Source organism: Artemia sp. Qi Xiang Cuo, chromosome 9, assembly GCF_049724085.1.
Source record: "Artemia sp. Qi Xiang Cuo chromosome 9, ASM4972408v1, whole genome shotgun sequence".
Taxonomy (NCBI): domain Eukaryota; kingdom Metazoa; phylum Arthropoda; class Branchiopoda; order Anostraca; family Artemiidae; genus Artemia; species Artemia sp. Qi Xiang Cuo.
In genome coordinates this window covers 52,271,129-52,295,615 of record NC_142802.1, presented here as the reverse complement: position 1 = coordinate 52,295,615, position 24,487 = coordinate 52,271,129, and the positions used below count along the sequence as shown (strand labels likewise).

Sequence of the window (24,487 nt, the reverse complement as noted above, 5' to 3'; positions counted from 1 at the left end):
TATGACTAATAAAAAGGGAACTCGCCCTTTCGAATTTCCAATCAAATAAGACTTTTTCAAAGTTTCTTTGACAATAAATGGCCGTCTCACATTTCCTATCAGATACATCGCGGGAAAATACGAGGTTTGGGGGGTGGCGGTTATCCACCCGCTATCACTCTGAATCTTAAAAAGGGCACTAGAACTTCAGATTACCAATCCAACGAGCCTCCTCCGAAGTTTATCCGATCACCCTTTCTTTTCAATTTCCAATCAAATGAGCTGCTTTTTAAGTTTCTATAACAACAAATGGCCATCTAAGAAGTTCTATCAGATACATCTTGGGAAAATACAAGGCTTGGGAGGGGGGTATCCACCCTTCGATCACTCTGAGTCTTAAAAAGGACACTATAACTTATTATTGCGAAGCCAATGAGCCCCCTCCGAAGTTTATACGATCACCCTTTCTATATACGCCTTATATGCCCCCATGGCATAAGTTACAACTCTTACCCTGAGGGCTGTGGGTGATTGCCATCCTCATAGACATGATTTCCGGACCTTTCAATAACGTTGAACAAAATGGCTATCTCATTTTTTTACTGGGTGTGTTTGGGAAAATCGTTGGCGTAGGGGAAGGGGAGAGGGGTAGTCACCCTCCAATCACTTCCGAGTATTAAAAAGGGCAATGGCTCTTTCAATTTCCAATCGAATGGGCTGTTGTCGAAGTTTCTATGGCAATAAATGCCCATCTCAAAATTAAAATAAAATGCATTTTGAGAAAAACGAAGTGTGGGGGAGGTACTCACCCTCCAATCACTCTGAATCTTAAAAGGAGCCCTAGAACTTATAATTACCAATCCAATGTGCCCCCTCCAAAGGTTATACGATCCCTTATATGCCTTATTTGCCCACAGGGCATAACTTACAACCCTTGCACTGAGGGCTGTTGTCATCCTCTCAGACATAATTTCCAGACCTTTTCAAACCCAGACCAGACCATTTCCAAACCAAAAAAAAAAAAAAAAAATGTATAAAGAATACATTGTGCCAACATTGTTCTTTACTCAGGCAGCGCTATTGTGCTGCCTATGAAAGAAGATAGATACATAAAACTTCATTCAGATACTTTTTCTTCTTATTGCAAGAAGTCAATACAAGAAAACTTATCTACTAAACCAATAGAATTTGAAAAATTGGAAAACAACTTAATTATTTGGAATTTAAAGAGGGGGGATTGATGGTCAAAATAACAAACAAAAAGTCTTGTTCTAACAAAATAAATATAAAAATATTTTTTAAAAACATTCTTTCAAAGGGAAGTAAATAGCCCAACTAAAATTAAAGACAATTAGGAACAAATGCATTTGATAGTTAAAACTGCCCCCTCGGAGGTTGTGTCAACACCAGAGTTTTTGTTATCTGAGTTTTGAACTATTTTTAAAGGAATGGCTATCTCAAAATTCGTATCAGACAGGTTTGGGAAAAAAAAGTGCGTGGGGGGGACTAGTTGCCCTCTGATCTCTTTTGACTCTTAAAAAGTGAATTAGAACTTTTAATTTACAACCAAATGAGCCTTCTATGAAGTTTATACAAGCATCCCTTCCATTAGAACCATACATGCCCCCAGGGCATAACTTAGAATGCCTGCCCCCAGGCCCTGAGGGGTTGTATTGATATCGGAATTTTTCTTATCTGATCTTTGAACTATTTTTATCAAAATTACTATCCCAAAATTTTATCAGTTGGGTTTGGGGAAAAAGCCGTGGAGAGGGGGGCTAGTTGCCCTTGGATCTCTTTTGACTCTTAAAAAGTGAAATAGAACTTTCAATTTCCAATCAAATAAAGCCCTCTCTGAAGTTTACACGAGCATCCCTTTCATAAAATCCATATATTCCCCCAGGGCATAACTTACAACGCCTGCCCTCCAGCCCTTGGGGGTTGTGTTGAAATCTGAGTTTTTGTTATCTGACCTTTGAACTATTTTTCACAAAATGGTTATCTCAAATTTTCTATTGGGTGCATTGGGAGAAAAAGGGGCGTGGGAGAGGGGGCTAGTTGCCCTTCAATCTCTTTTGACTCTTCAAAACTGAGCTAGAACTTTCAATTTCCAATCAAATGAGCCCTCTCTAAAGTTTATATGAGCATCCCATCCACAAGAATCGTATATGCCCCCAGGCCATAACTTACAATGCCTGCCCCCAGGCCCTGGGGGGGGGGGGTTGTGAGTTTTCGTTACATGATCTTTGAACTATTTTTAAGGAAATAGCTAACGCGAAGCTCTTATCGGAGGGGTTTTAGGAAAAAAGGGCGTGGAGGAGGGGGAGGGGTTAGTTGCCCTGCAATTTCTTTTGACTCTTCAAAATTGAACTATAACTTTCAATTTCCAATTAAATGAACCCCCCACTGAAGTTTATACAAGTATCCCTTCTATAAGAACCACATAAACCCCCAGGGAATAACTTAAAACGCCTGCTCCCCCAGCCCTGGGGGGTTGTGTTGACACTGGAGTTTTTGTTATAGGATCTTTGAACTATTTTCAACAAATGGCTATCTCAAAATTTTTATCAGATACACTTGGGGAAAATAGGTGTAAGGGGGGAGGGCTATTTAACCTCGGATCTCTTTTGACTCTTAAAAAGTAAACTAGAACTTTCAATTTCCAATTAAATGAGCCCTTTCTGCAGTTTATGCGAGCATTCCTTTCATAAGTACCATATACGCCCCCAGAACACAACTTAAAACGCCTGCCCCCTGGGCCCTGGGGGGGTGTTTCAACACCAGTTTTTTTTATCTAATTTTTAAACTATTTTTAAACAAATGGCAATCTCAAAATTTGTATCAGATGGGTTTGGAGAAAAAATGCATGAGGGAGGGACTAGTACGGCTCCAATCCCTTTTGAATCTTAAAAAGTGAATTGGAATTTTCACTTTCCAATAAAATAAGCCCTCTGTGAAGTTTATACAAGCTTCCCTTCCATAAGAACCATATATGCCCCCAGGCCATAACTTAGAATGCCTGCCCCCAGGCCCTGTGGGGTTGTATTGACACCTGAGTCCTTTAACTATTTTTATCAAAATGGCTATCTCAAAATTTTTATTGGATGGGCTGGGAAAAAACGTGAGGGGGGGGCTAGTTGTTCTTGGATCTCTTTTGACTCTAAAAAGTGAACTAGAACTTCCAATTTCCAATCAAATAAGCCCTCTCTGAAGTTTACACAAGCATCCCTTTCATAAGAACCACACATGCCCCCAGCACATAGCTTACAACGCCTTCCCAAAGGCAAAACATACAATGCCTGCCCCTGGGCCATTGGGGGTTACGTTTACACCTGAGATTTTGTTATCTGACCTTTGAACTATTTGTAAAAAATTGGCTATATCAAATTTTTTATCAGATGAATTTGGTGAAAAGGGGGCATGGGGAGGGAGGGGAGGGCTAGTTACCCTCCAATCTCTTTTGACTCTCAAAAACTGAACTAGAACTTTCAATTTCCAATCAAATGAGCCCTCTTTGAAGTTTATATCAGCATCCCTTCCATAAGATCCATATATGTCCCCAGGGCATAACTTACAATGCCTGCCCCCCAGCCCTGGGGGGTTGTGTCGACCCCGGAGTGTTTGTTATATGATATTTGAACTATTTTAAAGAAATAGCCAGCTTAATGTTCTTATTGGATGAGTTTTAGAAAAAAGGGCTCAGAGGAAGGGGGCTAGTTGCCCTACGGTTTCTTTTAACTCTTAAAAAGTGAGCTAGAACTTTAAATTTCCAACCAAATGAACCCTCTCTGAAGTTTAAATAAGAATCGCTTTCATAAGAACCATATATGCCCCTAGGGCATAATTTACAATGTCTGTCCCTGGGCCCTTGGGGGTTGTGTCAACCCTGGAGTTTTTGTTATATGATCTTTTAACTATTTTTAAAGAAATGGCTAGCTCAAAGTTCTTATCAAATGGGTTTTAGGAAAAAAGGCGTGGAGGAGGGGGGATAATTGTCCCTTCCCCTTTTTTACTCTTAAAAAGTGAATTAGAACTTTCAATTTCCAATCAAATGAGCCCTCTATGAAGTTTATATAAGCATCCCTTCCGTAAGAACCATACAAACCCCCAGCGCATGACTTAAAACGCCTGCCCCTAGGCCCTGGGGTTGTATTGATACCAGAGTTTTTCTTATCTGACCTTTGAACCATTTTTATCCAAATGATGATCTCAAAATTTTTTGGGATGAATTTCAAGAAAAAGGGGCATGGGGGGGGGGGGCTAGTTGCCCTCCAATCTCTTTTGACTCTCAAAAACTGAACTAGTACTTTCAATTTCCAATCAAATGAGCCCTCTACAAAGTTTATATGAGCATTGCTTCCATAAGAACCATATATGTCCCTAGGGCATAACTTACAATGCCTGCCCCCAGGCTCTGTGGGGATGTGTTGACCCTGGAGTTTTTGTTATGTGATCTTTGAACTATTTAAAAAAAAAATGGCAAGCTCAAAGTTATTTTTGGATGGGTTTGAGGAAAAAAGAGCATGGAGGGGGGGATAGTTGCCCTGCAATTTCTTTGACTCTTAAAAAGTGAGTTATAATTTCAATTTCCAATCAAATGAACCCTCTCTGAAGTTTATACAAGCATCTCTTCCATAAGAACCATACATGCCCCCAGGGCATAACTCCCAACGCCTGCCCCTGGGGGGTTGTATTGGCACTGGAGTGTTTGTTATATGATTTTTGAACTATTTTTGATAAAATGGCTATCTCAAAATATTTATTGGATGTAATTGGGAAAAAAAGGTTATGGGGGAGAATAGTTGTCCTCCAATCACTTTTGAATCTTAAAAAGGACACTAGCACTTCCCATTTCCAATCAAATGAGCCCCTTCCAAAATTTTTGCAACAACCCTTTCCATATGAAGTGCCCCTAAAAAAAAAAAAAAAAAAAATAATAAAACATTTAAGCATTGCCTTTGATAGTCTTTTTCATAGACAAAAAAATTGTGTATATCTTTCCAGTTTTATTCTATAAGAAACCATGGTATGAGTTGCTATTTGTATGTAGGAGAAACTTTTTCAATAATTTCTAATCCTGACACAAACAGTATTTTTTAATTTAATCTTATAGCTTCTGAAGTTGACCTGAAAAAAAAGTTAATATCATTCCCAAAAGATTCTATCTATGGTCTTTGACAACCTGGGTACATTTACACTCTTTTCATTTATTTCAATTGTAAAAACAGAAGTAGTAATAGTAGCATCCCCAAAAGTTTCAACTTATTACTCCCAGTTGTTCTAAATACATTGCTGAGGTGTCTTATTGGCAACCATTTAGCACAATGTCTTTTGATTAATTTTTAGAGCAACATTTAGCTTTAAAGTATAATGAACCCATTGGAAAATTCTGTGGGTTGAAATGCCTAATATTCCTAAAGACATTGTTGCTGGACCATTCTAGTATGCTGAACAAAATGGCTGTTTCAAAATTTTGACTGGATGCATTTCGAAAATGAATGGGCTTGAGAGAAGGGCTGCTTGCCCTCCAATCTCTTGTTACTCTTAAAAAGGGCACCCAACACCTGTACTGTAATTGGAGTGCAAAGGAGAGGACTTCCTCATAGATATATCTGGCAAAAACGTTTTAAACAAGTAAAAACAAAGTGAAAACATTTTAAATTTATGTTATTTTCAGTAAAGTGCAAATTATGTTCTAGTCTTGAGCAGGCATAGGGGTTGTCAGCCCTACTAATGTTAGTTTCTGCTTGTTTTGAGTTTGACCTGGTTATTTACTGTATGATTTAAAAAAAAATTATGTTTAAAATGTTTTAACTTTTTTAACTTTAATAAATTAAAAATTATTAAAGCTTTAAGGAATATATATCAGTGTATGGATACTAAACTGAAAATTCACACCCTTTTTTTTCAGTAAAGTGCAAATTATGTTCTGTTCTTGAGAAGGTATGGGGGTTTCAATTACACTGAACAAAATGGCTATCTCAAAATTTTGATTAAATCATGTGTTTTGGGAATTGATGGCATGGGAGGGGGGGGGGGGTTGTTGCCCTTCGATCACTTTTGACTAAAAGTGATTGTAGGTCTTTTATATATATATATATACCTTATATGCCCCCAGGGCATACAAGGTCCAAGGTTCAAAGACACAATTTCCAGTCCTTTCAATTACATAGAACAAAATGGCTATGATTTGAATTGGCTGAATTTGGGGAAATGGTGGGTGAGGGAGGGGGGCTAGTTGTCCTCCAATCACTTTTGACTAGTAAAATGGGTTGTCATTCTCAAAGATATAATTTCCAGTCCTTTCAATCATATTGAACAAAATGGCTATCTCAAAATTTTGATTGGATGTGTTCGGGAAAATGGTGGGCAAGGGAATTGGGTTACCTGCCCTCCAATCACTTTTGACCATTAAAAGGGGCAAAGTGTCCTGGTCTAACCAAAAAAAAATAATACATTGTTGTCACATTGCTTTTTACTTACGCAGCACTATTGTGTTGCCTATGAAAATGTTCAGGCTAATCATACATTAAGGAAATGCAAATAATCCATGTGCTAATTGGTATATAAGAGATTTTACAGTGATTTAACTATTGAAGTGATGGCTTTTGATCTGACTACTGGGTATCTTAATTTATGTTGCACTTTGCTTTACCTATACACTTCTTTTACACCTATTCAATACTTTTTCAGCTCTTACCTTGCTAAATAATCAAAAATCAGACTTAGTCTAGGGTAATGGTAAGATAACCAGTAGTTAGCAGTTAGTCACCACCCCAACAGTTTCATCACTGTAAAAGCTTTATTATACCACCAAGAAATTGGAGGTATAAAATAAATTATTATCTTTAAATGTACATAAAAGAATTAAAATTTAATTCCTGATTAAAGCATAAAAAAGGTATTGAGTGGCTTGTTCCCCTAATTTATAAAAAAAAACTATCTAATATCAACAAAGAATCTGGAAAGATTAAATACCTTAGCAATTGCACAGATTGAATCAAAATACATTAGAAAATCAGATTTCAGAACTATTTAGAAGAATTTATGGAACAAATCTAAGAAATATGAAAACTTGTATATTCATATTTGGTGATGTAAGTGTCAATGGGCATTTATGCAGTTTCATAGCATCTTGAGTACAAAAACGTAAAATAATGTAAGCTCAAAATGAGAACAAGAGGACAAAAACGGAAGCTCAAAATGAACAAAATGGGCAATCAAATGAAATAGGATAAAGAGAACAACCTGACAAATGTAAATGCACAGGTGAAAATGAACAACCTAGATGATCAAAAGTTACAAGACCAATTTGAGCAGCTAATGCACAGGGCACTGAAAAATGTCTGAAGTAATGATAAACAAAAATGAAGTACAAAGAAATATGTGGTTAAAAGATAAGTGGCAGCAAGAATTATTGAAGGCCCCCCCCCCCAATAATTTGGATAAAATAGCTATTACACAGCCCATGCCCCTTGACTATCAATATATGGACTATCTTAACCCCCCCCCCCCAATAAAAATGCTGGAGCTACTCCCCTGACCCCTGAAGGTGATTTTGAACCACATTCATATGGCCAGATATACTTTTTAGACCCCAATTATGCTGCTAAAAAATACCTTGCACATCTTTTAAATTATGGGATCCCTTGTAACCCAATGGCTCTCTCTGAAGAAATATTACAAGACACAGGGGCGTCGTTTGGGGGTGGCAGTCCCCCCCCCTCCCAATAATGTGCCCCCCCCCAATAAAAATGCTGGAGATTCACCCCTGACAAGACACAAACAACTATGCTAAAGGTTACATGAAAATGCAAGAAGTAACCTATTGGGGAAGCTTTGAAGCAACCTATTGTGTCACTGGGGCAATAGCCTTTGATAGAAAACAAATAACAATGTGAATCAATGTATAAAAGTCTGCTTTGCAGGCATTGGTCTCCCTGTACTGTATGTATAAACAAATACATATATATATATATATATATATATATATATATATATATATATATATATATATATATATATATATATATATATATATACATTTATACTGATGGGTAGGAATTTTGGTATTAGAGCAAAAACAATATTAAAAATATCCAGGTTATTTTAGCACTTGGTTTAGTGCTAGATTCCTTCTAGCACTTGGTTTCAAGTAAATAAATATCAGGTTGCAGGCATCAATTTGCCATGGCTAATTGAAGAAAAACCCAAGACCATTCACCTTAATACATTTGAGAGCTTTAAGGTCCTCCAGACCTGTAGTGCTCTTGAGTTGACAACTCCCAATTGAACCTTCACTGCCTCTTCTCCCACTCCTTGTCAAGGTGGCATTTGAAAGACTGGATGGAGGGAGTGCTGACAGTTGAGTCCTTCAATTGATTCCAATGGTTTATAACTCTTCTTGAGAAGTACATTTGACGGGTTCTTAATTAGGAGCTTAACTTTGGCAGCTTCTTGGAATGTCCTCTTGTGTAATGATGGCTGGTGCTATGACTGCTGCTAAAGATGGTAGTTTTCTTCTCAAATTTTCTAAGTCAGCATCACATTGCTACTCATGTGACTTTAGATGAGGGTAGGTAGCTTAAGTTACTTGATGCGGTCCTCATATGAAGTTGATTTTAGGCTTTTCATGCACTTTTTTGCTCGCCTCTGAACATTTTCGATGAGCCTTACATCTTGCCAATAAGAAGGACCTGCAAGGCACATGCCAAAATCGAGATGGGGTCTGACAAGAGCTTTATATAATTTTATGAATATTGTTGCCTCTCGGCTACTGATGGTCTGTTTTAATAGGCCAAGGCTGGAATTTGGCAATAGTCTGAGAGAGAGGCAAAGCTGGCATAAGTCCATCAGAATTGTATAAAAATGATGTAATTTCACTTGTTAATAGATAGTCTATCATCCATCCATCTATACTACAACAGAACTAAGGTGTATGGTCATGGAACATGGGTAATTCAAATAGTCTATGAATTTCTATGAGCCAGTTTAAAGCAATTGGAGATTTCAAATAAAAGGTTTTCAAAGATTTATGACTGACCATGTCCATAGATTTTGAAGACAATTTGGAAACTGAGATCCTTTCTATCATATGTGCTTTACCTACAGACAATGCCTACTGAAATTGCAGAGATTATCAAGATTTTTGGGTTGCCAGCTCTAAGTCAAGATCAGTTTTTGGGTATTTCAGAAAAAAATTATTAAAAATATTTATATAATATGGCACTAGGTTTGAACTAAAATCATACACACTTTTTTGTCAAAGAAAGCTTTAGACAGTTTCTGACAAATTAGATGCTATTGGTAGTTGATGACAAAGTTTCCAGTGCTATTTTTATTCAAACAAATTTGAAAAATGCACCTTTAAATTGAATTGGTAAGGAAACAGCTTACATTTGAGTTGCCTAATAAATGAGGTTTGAATTATTATAAATAAGTATTTTTGGAACATATTACTCTTGAACAACTTACTTATAAACTAGTGGTATCTTTTAACCATTTTTCAATAACTTAACTAGTGCAGATAACTTCTTTGTGTGGTTACAAAAATGAAATATCTTTGGGGCCCCTTTAAGGGATCAAGATGCAATTAGCCCCAAAAGCAATTCTTGAATTATGAAAAAGCATAAGAAAAGGCATCAAATGATGACTTTTATCTTAGCTAAATTATATGACCCACTAAAAGATTTACCTAAATTATAATTCAAATAAACAAAAACATTAGAGTTAAAAATTGTGTAGCTTAACACCTTTTAACAAAGGTTCTAAAAGGAAGATTTTAATTTGTTCTGATTAATAGCCTAAATACAACAAAAATTGTTCTTTAAAAATGACAAATTACAGCTGTTGTAATACAGTAGCCTAATGCTGTGTAGCCTTGATATAGGCCTACCCAGTCTAGCCTGAGAGACTGTCCTGAATATAGATACAAATTCAATTGTAAAAGAGCTTGAAATGTGAAAAATCATAAAAAGGAACATGATAATCTGATTAATATAAATATCCTTTATATTGTAAAGTAAATATTTTACTGTGTTAGTGTTTTTTTTTTTATTGTTTATACTCTGAGACTATATATGGGATCATTAAAGGGCCTTTGGATGAATTACCACAATTACCTTAAATTGCAGCTAGGAGAAATCTAAGGATTTCTAAAATAGAGCTCCAGAATCATGATTAATTGTATGCAAGAATCACTGGTGACCAGGTGCTGCTCCATCTTTGATAGCATCCCAATTGAATTTACACTCTTTCGAGGACCACTCAGCATCTAGCCTTCATTTAAAAACATCAATGGATTCAGCAGTAACAGTTTCACTAGATAATTTATTCCAATCATTTTTTTTTTTTAGTGGCATAGAAACTTTTGACTTGATAAAGTTGGAGTAATATAAGGAATTTTCCTGGTGAAGCTCATGAGTGTTGCCAATACAATTTCCTGTTGGTGGAAAATTTGTTTGTGCCCAAAATGCCGCCAAAATCGAAACGTCCCAGAGAGAGCCCCCAGAAAAATGTGGACAGATGCTGTGGAAAGAGGACTCTAAAGCATTACTTTGTGATGGGTGTGGGAAATGGATGTGTTGTGACTGCCTGAAAATATCTGATGCAGAGTATGAACTTCTCGTGAAAATGCAGGAGAAAAATGGTTTCAATTGGGACTGTGCTTGGTGCAAATCAAATGTGACCACCCCTAGATCCATTATCCCGCCCCAACCTACAGCTACTATCCAAGATGTCACTACTGTGATCATGCAAGCAATAGGAAACCTTCAGAGTAGTCTCTCCAATACCCTTGCGCAAACTGAGTGCACTTCGAGCTGAGCTAGGTTCTATAAAAGACAAAGTAAATAGTGTGGAAGTGGCCCTATCCTCAAAATGTAGCGTGGATGAAATGAAGCAAATTGTGCAAGCAGAAGTCCAAGCACTTAGTGCTAACTTTCAGCAGTCATTAGAATCCAAAGTACGACAGATCATCCATGCTGAAAAAGACCAAGAGTCATGGAAAAAAAACATTGTTGCATAAGGTATCGACGCTTCCATTGATGACACTAACGCTCTCAAGTAGTTTTTATCAACCGAGTATGGAATCAATTGCGGTCCCTTAACTAATGTCCGTTGCCTAAAGCAGAATATACAGGCTAGCAATCCAACCCGGAGCATGGCACCGCCCCTTTTGTTTACTGTGTCATCCTTTCAAATTAAAAAACAGATCTTGAAAGAGTCTCTCTCAAGGAAAGGAGCAGTACAGTTCCGCCATGATTGATTGAAACACGATCAAGAGAGATATAAAGCACTTGTTGCAGAGCTTAAGGACAGAATAGCTGGTGGTGAACAAAACCTCGCAATCCCTGACCTTTGTATTGTGTCAAAAAACGCGAAAAGTGGAGAAGTCTCTCCTCCAAACCCAATGCAAATGTAGAATTCCAAGTTGTGAACTGTGTAAATAATGTAAATATGGGTGTTACCAAACATGTTAGTGCTTTTTCTACGGAGACTCTCATCCATGACTAGTGACAGCTCATTGGAGAGCAAAACAAGCTCTGGAAGCTACTACACTGCTAACTCAAAGGCGCCAGCGACCACTTTAGACAGAACAGATGAGGACTTGGATCAGCCAGGCAATGGGACCAACAACTGGAGTAAGCAACACCAAAAACGAGTAAGTACAGATTTTTATGCTCTAATTACTAACGTTGACCAACTTCCTAACAAATTGAACGAGCTGAAATCCGTGATTTATTCCAAAAATTATGATCTGGTCCTATTGACTGAGGTTTGTCCCAAGTCCAGTAGAAACAGGCTCGAAGATTCCCATGTTAAGATTCCAGGGTATGGTGTCATGTCAAACTTACAGTCTTTAGAATGCAGGTATGGTCCGTTGGCGCTATTCACGACATGTTATACTATACAATCATTATGTCTCACAGGTAACTCACAATTTGTCGAATCTGTATGGTTGGACTTATGTGATGACAGCGGTGGAGTAATAACCAGAGTAGGCTGTATTTACAGAAACCCATCTGCCCCTGATTGCCAAGAAACCGAGCGGACAATAGCAACAATGCTGCATAAAGCAACTATGAATTACACGGGGAACCTTTTTATAGCTGGTGATTTCAACTTCCGTGACCTCATATGGAAGGATGGATATCTGTATGTACCTGTACTTACAAACAGAAGCAGAAGCACGAATCTATTCACAGACTGCCTTCATGACCTTAATCTCTACCAGATTGTCAAACAAGCTACTAGAGGCCGACTTTTCCAGAGACCAACTCTACTGGACCTAGTGTTCTTACGGGATAAAGACCAGCTTCAGAACATAAATTACTTACCTCCTCTAGGAAAGAGCAATCATATTATCCTAGAAGTGAATGTGTCATTTCGTAAGATAAAAATGATTACATAAAGAAAACTTATGTAGACTACAGGGCAATCAGAAAAGAGCTGGAAGGCGTAGTTTGGTCACCTTTACTTCAAGGGGATATCAACCAAAAATGGGCTAACCTAAAGGACAAGCTACTTACACTTAAAAAAAAACACACATCAGTAAAACTCACGCCAAAGCCCAAAACACTGCCTTTCATGACCCCCAAGATACGCAAGGAAAGAAACAGGAGGGGACGGTACTGGAGAAAGTACAATAAAGAAGGGAAGGAAGAACACTACCAAAAGTTTGCGAAAGCTTGAAACAAACTAAGAAGCCTAACTAAACAACTTTACGCACGGTACAAGTCCAAGCTAGCTGATGATAGTAAGAATAACCCGAAGAAGTTCTGGAAGTATGTATCAAGTAAGGACCACAGCAGACGGTCATTAAAAGTACTCAGTACAGATGATAGCAAGGAAGTGACCAACTTGAAGGACATCACCAAACTCCTCAACAGGCAGTTTGCGTTGGTTTTCACCAATGAACCAGATGGTCCTCTTCCTCATAGCCCATCATACGACATCCCTAACCCGATGCCCCTTCTTCTACTCTCCCCCCCTGTCGTCCAAAAGCGACTTGAAGCGCTAGACCTCAATAAGTCCGCTGGTCCTGATAATTTGCACCCAAGACTATTGAAGGAGCTTGCCAAAGTAATTTCACAACCACTATGCAATATTTTCCAACTGTTGCTTGACTCCAAGAAGGTACCCAAAGACTGAAAGCTGACCCATGTCATCCCAAAACTCAAGAGAGGTGACCGCACCAAAGCCAAAAACTACAGACCCATCAGTCTGACCTCAGCAGTGGCAAAAACCCTTGAGCGGATTGTGAATGCTGATATTTTGACACATCTCCGTAATAATAATATACTTTCCCCAACCAGCACAGATTTCTGCCAGGAAAATTGGTTGAGACCAATCTCCTTGAGACATACAGCACCATAACAGATTACCTGGAGAAAGGAACCCCTGTGGACCTGATTTTACTGGACCTAGCCAAGGCTTTTGACAAGGTACCACACAACCATCTCAGATTGAAACTTTCAGCAGCAGGTACCCACTTGGACATGGTCGATTGGGTCATGGACTTTCTGACTGGTCAGAGTCAGCAGGTTCGACTCTTCACAACTAATGGCGATAAGGTCTTCTCCGAACCATGTGATGTTGTAAGCGGAGTCCCCCAAGGTACTGTCTTGGGCCCTACCCTATTCCTTATATACATCAACGCTATGATGAATGGAACAGAAAACAACATCACTCTCTATTCTGATGACTCCAAGCTGTTTGGGCCTGCAAACCAACAAAGTCTGCAGCATGACCTTCATAAAATCCAAACATGGGCACAAGACTGGCTACTTGAATTCAACACATCAAAGTGTAGTGTCCTTCACTTTGGAAGCAACAACCCCTGTCACCAGTACAGCATGTCAGATCCCAATTCACTGGCTAGCTTAGTACTAAAGACAAGTCCCAAAGAAAAAGATCTAGTCCCAAAGAAAAAGATCTAGGAGTGCTGATAGATGAACAACTGAAGTTCCACGGCCACTGGCAACAAGCAGTTTCAAAAGCAAATTCAAGCCTTGGTCTCCTCAAACACACTATAACCAGCCGCTCCCATACAGTCTTTCTAAGGCTCTATAAGGCTATAGTTAGACCTGTTTTGGATTTTGGTACGTGTCTCACCTCCCCTTCTTATAAGAATGATACCAGTCTAATCGAAGGAGTTCAGAGACGTGCCACAAAGTGCATAGCTGGCCTACGAGATCTCCCATACAACAAGAGACTGGAACGCATGCAGCTGCCAACACTCGTCTTCAGACGCCGCTATGGTGATATGATGCTGACCTACAAGTACAACACACAACCAAATAACCCCCTGTTTACCAAACATTCAAGTCAGCACCATACAAGAGGACACTCACATAAGCTGTCAAAATGTTTTGTCAAAACACAAACGTGGCAACACTTCTTCTCCAAGCATGTTGTCAACGATTGGAATAGCCTTCAAGCTGAAACGGCAAATGCACCTACGGCTGCATCCTTCAAGTCCAGACTTGACAAAGAATGGAATAACAAGCCATGGAAATATGAGTGGGACTGTCCGTCCCACTCAACTACTGACTGATGCCAACTTTATCATAATGAGTGTCTTGCTAGGAGGCTGATGCTGCTTGTCATACCCAACCATCTCGCATACTCAATCCAAAGTTGCTGTTGTGCGGTGGTGTCAGCTCTATACCACTGAGAATGGTCTTTACGGGCCATACCTACCTCGGGGCCACCGCTACCGAGTGGGCTTAAATTGCATCTCTCCAGCAGACCTCTCCTATGGCGTGTCACTGGGCCCTAACACAGTGACGAATTTTTTGCCATCATTGACCCGGAGCACAACAGATCCAGTATGGACCTTAATTTGCTCCGAAGTGCGAATTAAGGTAATTAAGGTAATTGTTGACAATACATGTTGAGAAGAATTGAGTACCAACTCTAGATGTTGTAGACTGCTTGACAAGTTTCAGTTGATGACCTCTAGTTCTTGAATTGGTGGTAACAGCAGGGAATAATGCTGGGAGAATACTAGCCCTCAATAGCTTAAAGGCTAAATGGCATCCCCTCTATTTCTCCTGTATACAAGTGTAGGGAGATTCAACTTTGGTAGTCTTACAGGATAGGAAAGCCCTTGCATGCCAGATATCACTTTAGTGGCATGTCTCTGGATATCTTCAAGAACTTTTATATCTTTTTTAAAATATGGAGAGGCAAGTGACATTCCAACTTCAAGCTTAGGATGCACAAGTTCCTTTATAAAGAAGACTGATGACTTTAGAGGAACAAGTGGAGATGGTATGCTTAATCAAGCCCAAAGTTGAACTAGCCCCAGCAGCAGATCTCTTAACATGTGTGCTGAATTTTAATTTGTTGTCAATAGTGACACCAAGATCTTGTTCATTATTAACAGAGGAGAGTAGGTGGCCTAAGAAAAAATAAGAGCAGCATGGATTCTGTTTGCCAAAGTGAATGATATGGCACTTGGCAACATTGAATTCAAGAAGCCAGGCCTCAGCCCAGCAACCCAGCAGATGAACATTATTTTGTAGCAGGACATGATCTTCACAGGACAAAGCTACCACAAACATGACTTTAGCATTTGAAAAAAAAGCATAGGCCTAACATGAGAAAGGAACATAATATGTTCAGTTGATTCTATTAGGGACCTTGGTATTGTTTTAGATAATCAGCTGCAGTTTGATAAACAAGTATTAGCTGCATCACATAAAGCCAATTACAGTTTGCTATGAATCAAAAGAAGGTTTAACCTGCAAAGCTTTACTAAGCTGTATAAGACAATGACACAACCAATAGTTGAATACTGCACATCTGTGTGGTATCCAACAAGAAAATCTGATTCACAGCTTAATGAAAAAGTACAAAAACAGGTATCAAAATTTATTCCATATTTGAAGTACTTGTCTTATGAGCACCACTAAGATATTGGAGCATACCATCTGTGCAATTCAGAAGGGATAGATCAGACTTAGTTAAGTAGGGATAGAATAGACTTAGTACAGTGTTCACTCACACTACAAAATTCAATGAAGTTGGATCAGAAAAGGGTTTTAAGAAAGGTTGGACAGAATTCTTTTGTAAATTGGTCCATTAGATCATGAAACATGTTACCTGATCATGTTGTTTCAAAAAAATAATGTTACAGCTTTGGTTGGAACCTCTTTATATGAAGGTCAGTATATATAACCATAATATTTATGGCATTTGTATGATTTTTTTTATAGTGCCCCTAAAAAGAGTTTAATGAATTTGTCTCTGTGTGCATTCTGGTGAATCTCCTTTTTTTGTTATTTTCAGCCTAAGGAGTTTATTGCTTAGGCTAATTGTGGTACCAATCAATGCCCAGGGGTTCACTTGTTGTATATTGTATTTTGCATATTGTTCCTGATTGTTTTTTTTTTTTTTTTTTACTGTTAATTTGTAATGAGACAAGCCTAAGGCTTACTCCATTTGTGTTTAAATAAATAATAGCCTAAATAAATGAGCAATCTGGAAATGTCTATCACAGTAAAATTCTACTTTAGCTACTTTTGGCTATCTTGGGAAGGGATTAGGTTAGGAGAATGAAACCTTTGGGGATGGGTCTACAGGCTAAAGTATGTCCTGTGAAGGTATTTTGAAGTAACTACCTCAACTCCTTCTCTCTCTAGAGGGTCCTGACCTTTGATGACCTTTAAAAAACTGTGTTATAAAAGTGAAACCTTGCAAAATAGATCTTCTGCTTAAATAAAGGGTAAATTTTTACCAAATCATATTATTGACTAACAAATAAAGTGAATATACCTCTCAATGCCTTTTTTATGCTCTTTCCAAATATAATGATTTTTTTTGGAAATAAATTTTACTCCCACCCCATTTATACCAATTCAGGGTATATATTTGCACATTAGGAGGTGGGGGTAAATTTTATTTCTGATGTAAATGAAAGGTAAGATTAAACTTTCCCCCCAACCCCCTAATGTGCAAATATATACCCTGAATTGGTATATATAGGGGTTGGGGCTAAAATTCATTTCTGACAATAATGATTATTATACTTGGAAAGAGCATACAAAAGGACATCATGTGTTGTATTCACTTTATTTGCAAGTCAATAATATGATATGGTAAAAATTTACCATATGAAGTACAACAAAACTGTTTTCAGCTTCACATGACAAAAATGATTATTATATTTGTAAAGAGCATAAAAAAGGCATCAAGTGGTATATTCACTTTATTTGCAAGTCAATAATATGATATGGTAAAAATTTATCAAAAGAAGGGTAAAGTTCTACACAATCATATTATTGAGTTAGGAATAAAGTGAATACACAATTCAATGCCTTTTTTTATGCTGATTATGAATATAATAATAATTTCTATCAGAAATGAATTCCCCCCCCCCTATATATACCTAACCTAACCCTGAATTGGCATATTTAGGGGGGGGGGCTAAAATTCATTTCCAATAGAAATGATTATTATATTCGTAATCAGCATAAAAAAGGCATCAAATGGTGTATTCACTTTATTCCTAACTCAATAATATGATTTCACAGAACTTTACCAAATGAAGTACAACAAAACTGTTTTCAGCTTCACAACTTTGATCAATCCCAATTTTTAAGGTTTTGATGATATGCAAATACATTTCCTAAATTTTGAAAAAAAAGCATTGATATGATTTAAAATTCTACTCAAATAAAAGGAATTGCATTTCAGAACTAAACCAGAGAAAAAGAAACTGATAGCTGAAAATTAAGGTAAAGTAGCCTATCGTTTTGTCAAAATTTCAATAGGTAAAGACCTGTCATGTAGGAAAGTTTCAGGGCCCCCTAGAGGGAGGAGTGGAGGTAGGTACATCAAAATACCTTCTGAGGACATACTTTAGCATGTAGACCCATCCTTAAAAGTTTCATTTTCCTAACCTAACCCCTTTCCAAGATAGCCAAAAGTAGCTAAAGTAGAATTATACCCCTATAAGTTTATGTTCTAGCAAGTCTCTTAATGAAGAGCTGCTATCCCACCATTTTACCCAATTGTCTGCTGAATCCAAAAACTAGCATAGGCCTAATTGCAATAGCCTAGTCCAAGGCTGAGCTTATCAAATGCAGGTTAAAAAGGATGTTAGGCTATCGATTTGGCTTAAGAAGGTTTGAGAAAAAAATAAGCGTATAGGCTATTGTGTAAGGGTAACTTTTGCTTTATGTTTAAATGCTGAAAAACTTCAAAATTGTAATCAGCCAATCTTAACTTGCCCAGTCCCAACTAGCCTATCAGGCAACCTCAACAATCTGCATCTTTTCTGAGATGAGGAACCTACTGTCCATATTTATGGAATATACATTCTGATCAAATTATCTGTCCAAGATAGTTTGTCCGAGTCGCCCTAGAAGTCAGCTCACCAATATTTAAGCAATTCCTTGATTCGTTTGTTTACCTTTTCGGCAATAACACGTGCGTTAGGTAGTGTACACACAGTAATGAAGGTTTATTGAAGAAATCCAATTCAAGCAATGCCATCTTTAAAACGAATTCATCATAATTGCTCTGTGCCTAGTAGAATGTGATATCGAGTGCCATGTGTGAGTCAAATAGTCGTAAAAGGGAAGTCTTTTTTTGAAAACACCAACATATTATAAGGAAGGAAGACGAAATTATAATTTTTTTATCCCAATAACTCTCATTGGGTGAATTAAAGATAACAATCTTAAATATTTAGGCAGAAAAAATATTTTCTTTTGATGCATATGCCAAACAAGCAGACTTATGTTCTTTACGCAGGTTTCCCATGGCATCAATAAAGCTAATAAAGTTATCTACACAGGTTATAATTATTTTTCTCATAAAACTTTTTTTCACTTTATTTTAGTTGAAAAGGTATTTAAATTTCAATTAATTTTTGTAAGAATATCAGCTAAGACACTCTAAAATCGAAATAGTAAAATTTTTGTGCGAGTAGCAACGGCAACCTCGCGTAAGGCATCGATAAATAAATGAAACCCAAAACGAACAGAAATTACAATGAATAACCGAGTCAAACTCAAAACGAGCAGAAATTAACATAAATTTTGGCTCAAACCCCCTATGCCTTCCCAAGGGCAGAACATAATATGCACTTTACTGAAAAAATATAAATGTTTTTACTTTTATAACTTTAATACATCAAATAATATTAACATTTTGATTACTAAATATTAGTATGTGTATAATAAACTGACGGTACACATTCATTTGTATTTTTAACAGTAAAGTGCAAATGATGTTCAGACCTTGGGAAGGCATTGGGGAATTGAGCCCAACTTATGTTAATTTCGGCTCGATTTTAGTTTGACTCAGTTATTTATTGTAATTTCTGTTCGTTTTGGTTTTCATTTATTTATCGATGCTGATCTGTGGTAGTTTCACGTTTGGTAGATTATTTGATTTTATTTTTGCTCATTTTTTGTTTAATGGAGTTCTTTACTTTTCTTTGAAAAACTTATTTTGAGGAAAAAGTTTTTTTAATTAATTTCTGTTCGTTTTATATTGACATAGTTTTTTTAGGGAAAAAGAAAATAATACTTTAAATGTTTTCGTTTCTTAAGACTTTATAGTCTGGCTTGCTATTTGTATGCTGGAGACAAATTTTCAGCAATTTTTAACAACATATACCCTTTTAAAATCTGGACACAAATAGTAGTGTTTAATTTAGTTTCATACCTCCTCTAGTTTACCTGAAGTGGAAAACTTGATACCATTTGCAAAAAAATCTGTTTAATTTCTTTGATAGCTTGGATACGCTTACACTATTTTGATTTGGTTAAATTTTAAGAGCAGAAGTAGCCCCGAAAGTTTTAACATAATGCCCTCAGTCGTTTTTGGGATACTGCTGAGATGCCTTATTGGGAATTAGTATTAACACAGTGCATTTTCACTTAATCTTAAGGCAACATCTAGTTATTAAACATAATAGGCAAATGGGAGGGGGGGCGTGGTAGGGGGATTAGTTGCCCTCCGTTCAATTTCGACTATTAAAAAGGGCATCACCCCTTGCTATTTTAAATCGAATGAGCCCTTTTCGAAGCTCCTACAACAACTCCTTCGATACGAAGTGCCCTGGTCTAAACAACAACAGCAACAAAAAATAATACATTATACCCACATGGATGTTTACTATAAAAATGTAAAGCCTTCCATTCACTTTCGACTATTAAAAAGGGCACTAGGCCTTTCGATTTCCAATCGAATGAGCCCTTTTTGAGTTTCTACTACAACGCTTTCTATAAACACCTTATACGCCCCCCAGGGCGAAAATTACAACCCTTACCCTATGGGCTGTTAGGGTGGTTGTTATCCTCTAATATAAACTTCCAGAACTTTCAACTACGTTAAACAAAATGGCTATCTCAAAATTTTGATTGGATATGTTTGGGGAAATGGTGGGAATTAGAAGGGCGTTAGTCACTCTCCCATCACTTTCAACTATTAAAAAAGGCACTAGCCCTTTCAATTTCCAATCAAATGAGCCCTTTTGAAGTTTCTACGACAACGCTTTCAATAAAACCTCATATGCCCCCAGGGCATAATTTACAACCCTTGCCCTGGGGGCTGGGGGGTGTCATCCTCAAAGACCTAATTTCCTGCATTTTCTACTACGTTGACCAAAATGGCTAGCAGAAAATTTTGATTGGATGTGTTTGGGGGAATGGTGGGTGTGAAAGAGGGGTTAGTTACCCTCCAATCACTTTCGACTATTAAAAAGGGCACTAGTCTCTCAATTTCCAATTGAATGAGCCCCTTTTGCAATCTTTACGACAACTCTATCTATAAAAATTCTATATGCCCCAAGGGCATAACTTACAACGTTTGTCCTTGTGGCTCTGGGGGGGTTGTCATCCTTAAATACATAATTTCCAGAACTTTCAACTACGTTGAACAAAATGGCTATCTCTAAACTTTGATTGAATTTTTTTAATTTCCAATCAAATGAGCCCTTTTTGAAATTTCTACAACAACTTTTTATATAAACCTTATAGGCCCCAGGGCATAACCTATAACCCTAGCTCTGAGGGCTCTGAGGGGGTTATCATCCTAAAAGACCTAATTTCCAGAACTTTTAACTACGTTGAACAAAATGGCTATCTCAAAATTTTGATTGGATTTGTTTGGAAAAATGGTGGGCGTGAAAGGGGGGTTAGTTGCCCTCCAATCACTTTCAACTATTAAAAAGAGCATTAGTCCTTTCAATTTCTAATTGAATGAGCCCTTTTTGAAGGTTCTACAACATCGCTTTCTATAAAAACCTTATATGCCCCCAGGGCATAACTTACAACCCTTACCCTGAGGGCTGTGTGTGGGGGGAGGGGGAGGGGTTGTTATCCTTAAAAACATAATTTCCAAAACTTTCAACTTCGTTGAATAAAATGGGTATCTAAAAACTTTGATTGGATGTGTTTGGGGAAAAGGTGGGCATGAGAGGGGAGCTAGTTGCCCTCAAATCACTTTTGACCATTAAAAAGGGCACAAGACCTTTGTATTTCTAATCGAATGAGCCCCTTTTTAAGTTTCTACGAAAAATGTTTCAATAAAAACCTTATATGCCCCCAGGACATAACTTATAACCCTTGCCCTGAAGACTGTGGGGGAGTGTCCTGCTCAAAGATATAATTTCCTGAACTTTAAACTGCGTGGAATAATATGGCTATCTCAACATTTTGATTGGATGTTTTGAGGAAATGATGGGCGTGGAAGGGGTGTTAGTTGCCTTCCAATCACTTTCAACTATTAAAAAGATCAGTAGATATTTCAATTTCCATTCGAACGAGCCCTTTTTGAAGTTTCTACGACAATGCGTTCTATAAGAGCCTTATATGCCCCTAGGGCATAACTTACAAACCTTGCCCTGAGGGCTGTGGGGGAGTGTCCTCCTCAAAAAATAATTTCTATCTGGAAATTGATTACGCTGAACAAAATGTCTTTCTCAAAATTTTGATTGGATGTGTTTCGGGAAATTGTGGACGTGGAAGGAGTGGTAGTTGCCTTCCAATCACTTTCGACTATTAAATAGGGCACAAGCCACTCCAACTTCCTATTGAATGAGCCCTTTTCGAAGTCTGTACGACAACTTCTTCGATACGAAGTACCCTGGTCTAAAGGAAAAAATTAATAAATAATACATTGTGCCAACATCGTTCTTATATGCCCCCAGGGCATAATTTAAAACCCTTGCCCTGAGGGTTGTGGGGGAGTGTCCTCCTTAAAAATATATTTTCTATCTGGAAATCAACAACGCTGAATAAAATGATTATCTCAAAATTTTGATTGGATGTGTTTGGGGAAATGGTGGGCATGGAAGGGGTGTTAGTTGCCTTCCGATCACTTTCGACTATTAAAAAGATCAGTAGATATTTCAATTTCCATTCGAACGAGCCCTTTTTGAAGTTTCTACGACAATGCGTTCTATAAGAGCCTTATATGCCCCTAGGGCATAACTTACAAACCTTGCCCTGAGGGCTGTGGGGGAGTGTCCTCCTCAAAAAATAATTTCTATCTGGAAATCAATTACGCTGAACAAAATGGCTTTCTCAAAATTTTGATTGGATGTGTTTCGGGAAATTGTGGACGTGGAAGGAGTGGTAGTTGCCTTCCAATCACTTTCGACTATTAAATAGGGCACAAGCCACTCCAACTTCCTATTGAATGAGCCCTTTTCGAAGTCTGTACGACAACTTCTTCGATACGACGTGCCCTGGTCTAAAGGAAAAAATTAATAAATAATACATTGTGCCAACATCATTCTTATATGCCCCCAGGGCATAATTTAAAACCCTTGCCCTGAGGGTTGTGGGGGAGTGTCCTCCTTAAAAATATATTTTCTATCTGGAAATCAACAACGCTGAACAAAATGATTATCTCAAAATTTTGATTGGATGTGTTTGGGGAAATGGTGGGCATGGAAGGGGTGTTAGCTGCCTTCCGATCACTTTCGACTATTAAAAAGGGCCCAAACTATTCCAATTTCCAATCGAATCAGCCCTTTTCGAAGTTTCTACGACAACCCCTGCGATATGAAGTGCCCTGGTATGGAAACCAAAAATAAATAAATAATACATTGTGCCAACATCGTTCTTTACTTAGGCAGAGCTATTGCGCTGCCTATGAAAATGAGTTATGCATGTGTTTTGGGTAAACTTAGCATGGGGGATCGAAAGATGCAGTCAAAACTGTTTTTTTCCGTAATGTTACGGAGGTAAAAAGAGAGATATACACCATTTTCAACCTACCTCACAGCTCACGGATGTGATGATTAAAAGTCCAACATGTGCCATTTTGGTCAAAAATGAGTATGTTGTACAAGCGTGCACCCAGGGGGGGGGGGACTAAAATGGCTTTAGCCATATTTTTTTTTTAATCTTATTTAATCCTCTCAGTTTTACCATTCATTCTTTTATCCTTACTTAAACCTTACATTCAAAGAGCTAATATAAACTTAAAGTAATTTCTTAAAATACCGTTTTTTTATAAGAATTATTTAAAGTTTTCCGTTGGCTTGCCCAAGAACCCTGGTCACCCCCCCCCCCACCCAATAGTTATACTATGAGTGCCCCACTGTGGCTGTACCGTTACAAAAATAAAAAGAGGCCACCTTTGGAGGTGGACAAACTTTGAAGATAAAAAAGAGACATACGGTATGGACAAACTTTATCGCTGACAACTTCATTGTTGCGGTGCAATTCAGAGAAATTTTTTATAATGATTCTGAATAAAATAATTGTGCTTCTGATTCTGTGACTATACAATTCGGAGAAAAATTGAATAATGATTTTGAACAAAATAATTGTGCTTCTGATGAAATAAACTATAATATATTCTTATACGGCACACAAATAAGCTTGGGAAACAAAACAGGGACATGACCCTCCGTCATCTCCTCTCCCAGTCAATGGACTAATGAAAATTCAGTGTTTTGCACTTGTTTTAAGGAAAATCACTTCGGCATTTTCAGTCTGAATCATAGAAGGAACTAAACGGGTCTGCAGCTCCTTCAATGCTTCTCCTACCCAAGCTTTTTCACACCAAGCTAAGTCGATTGCATTTTACTGCAACCTGAATCGCAAAAGTATTTTAAAATACTTGCAAAACCAATGTATTACCCTGAATTTTGAGTAATCACCCAAGGATTATGGATTTTTCTTACTTAAGGCATGTAGTATGTCTTGTATTGATGTTCTAACATACTCCCACCTGCTATTTCCGAGGAGAAAGGAAGGCACATTTCAAACTGTTGAACCAGAATCAGGGATAGATTTTTATTTGATAGGACTTGAGAGCCCAAGTATGCAGAAGGTCTTTTTGTGCCCCACATTGAATTATTAGCACAAAGACAATCATGTTGCATCTGGTTCGAAATTGAGCTGCATTGTTAGCATAAACAAGAAAGATTTTGGCCCTATATTAAAAAGATATTCAACGTAGTATAGTCTTTACGATAGAGGATGTATAGTTTTAGTATTAGTTGACAATTCTTTGGACAAATATAGTGGTG

General features: G+C 37.7%; 1 protein-coding gene across 2 annotated transcripts in view; it reads right to left on the bottom strand.

Moving 5' to 3' along the window:
* Positions 1-18,407, bottom strand: part of lig (ubiquitin-associated protein-like lingerer) — an 80,886-nt gene extending 62,479 nt beyond the window's left edge. The window contains exon 1 of one of the 2 annotated variants that reach the window (XM_089094684.1): positions 18,366-18,407. The gene's annotated coding sequence lies outside the window, so the exon portion shown is untranslated. Of the gene's footprint in view, positions 1-18,283 lie in introns of both variants that reach the window. The other variant, XM_089094685.1, reaches the window with a different exon arrangement.
* Positions 18,408-24,487: the final 6,080 nt, after the last annotated feature.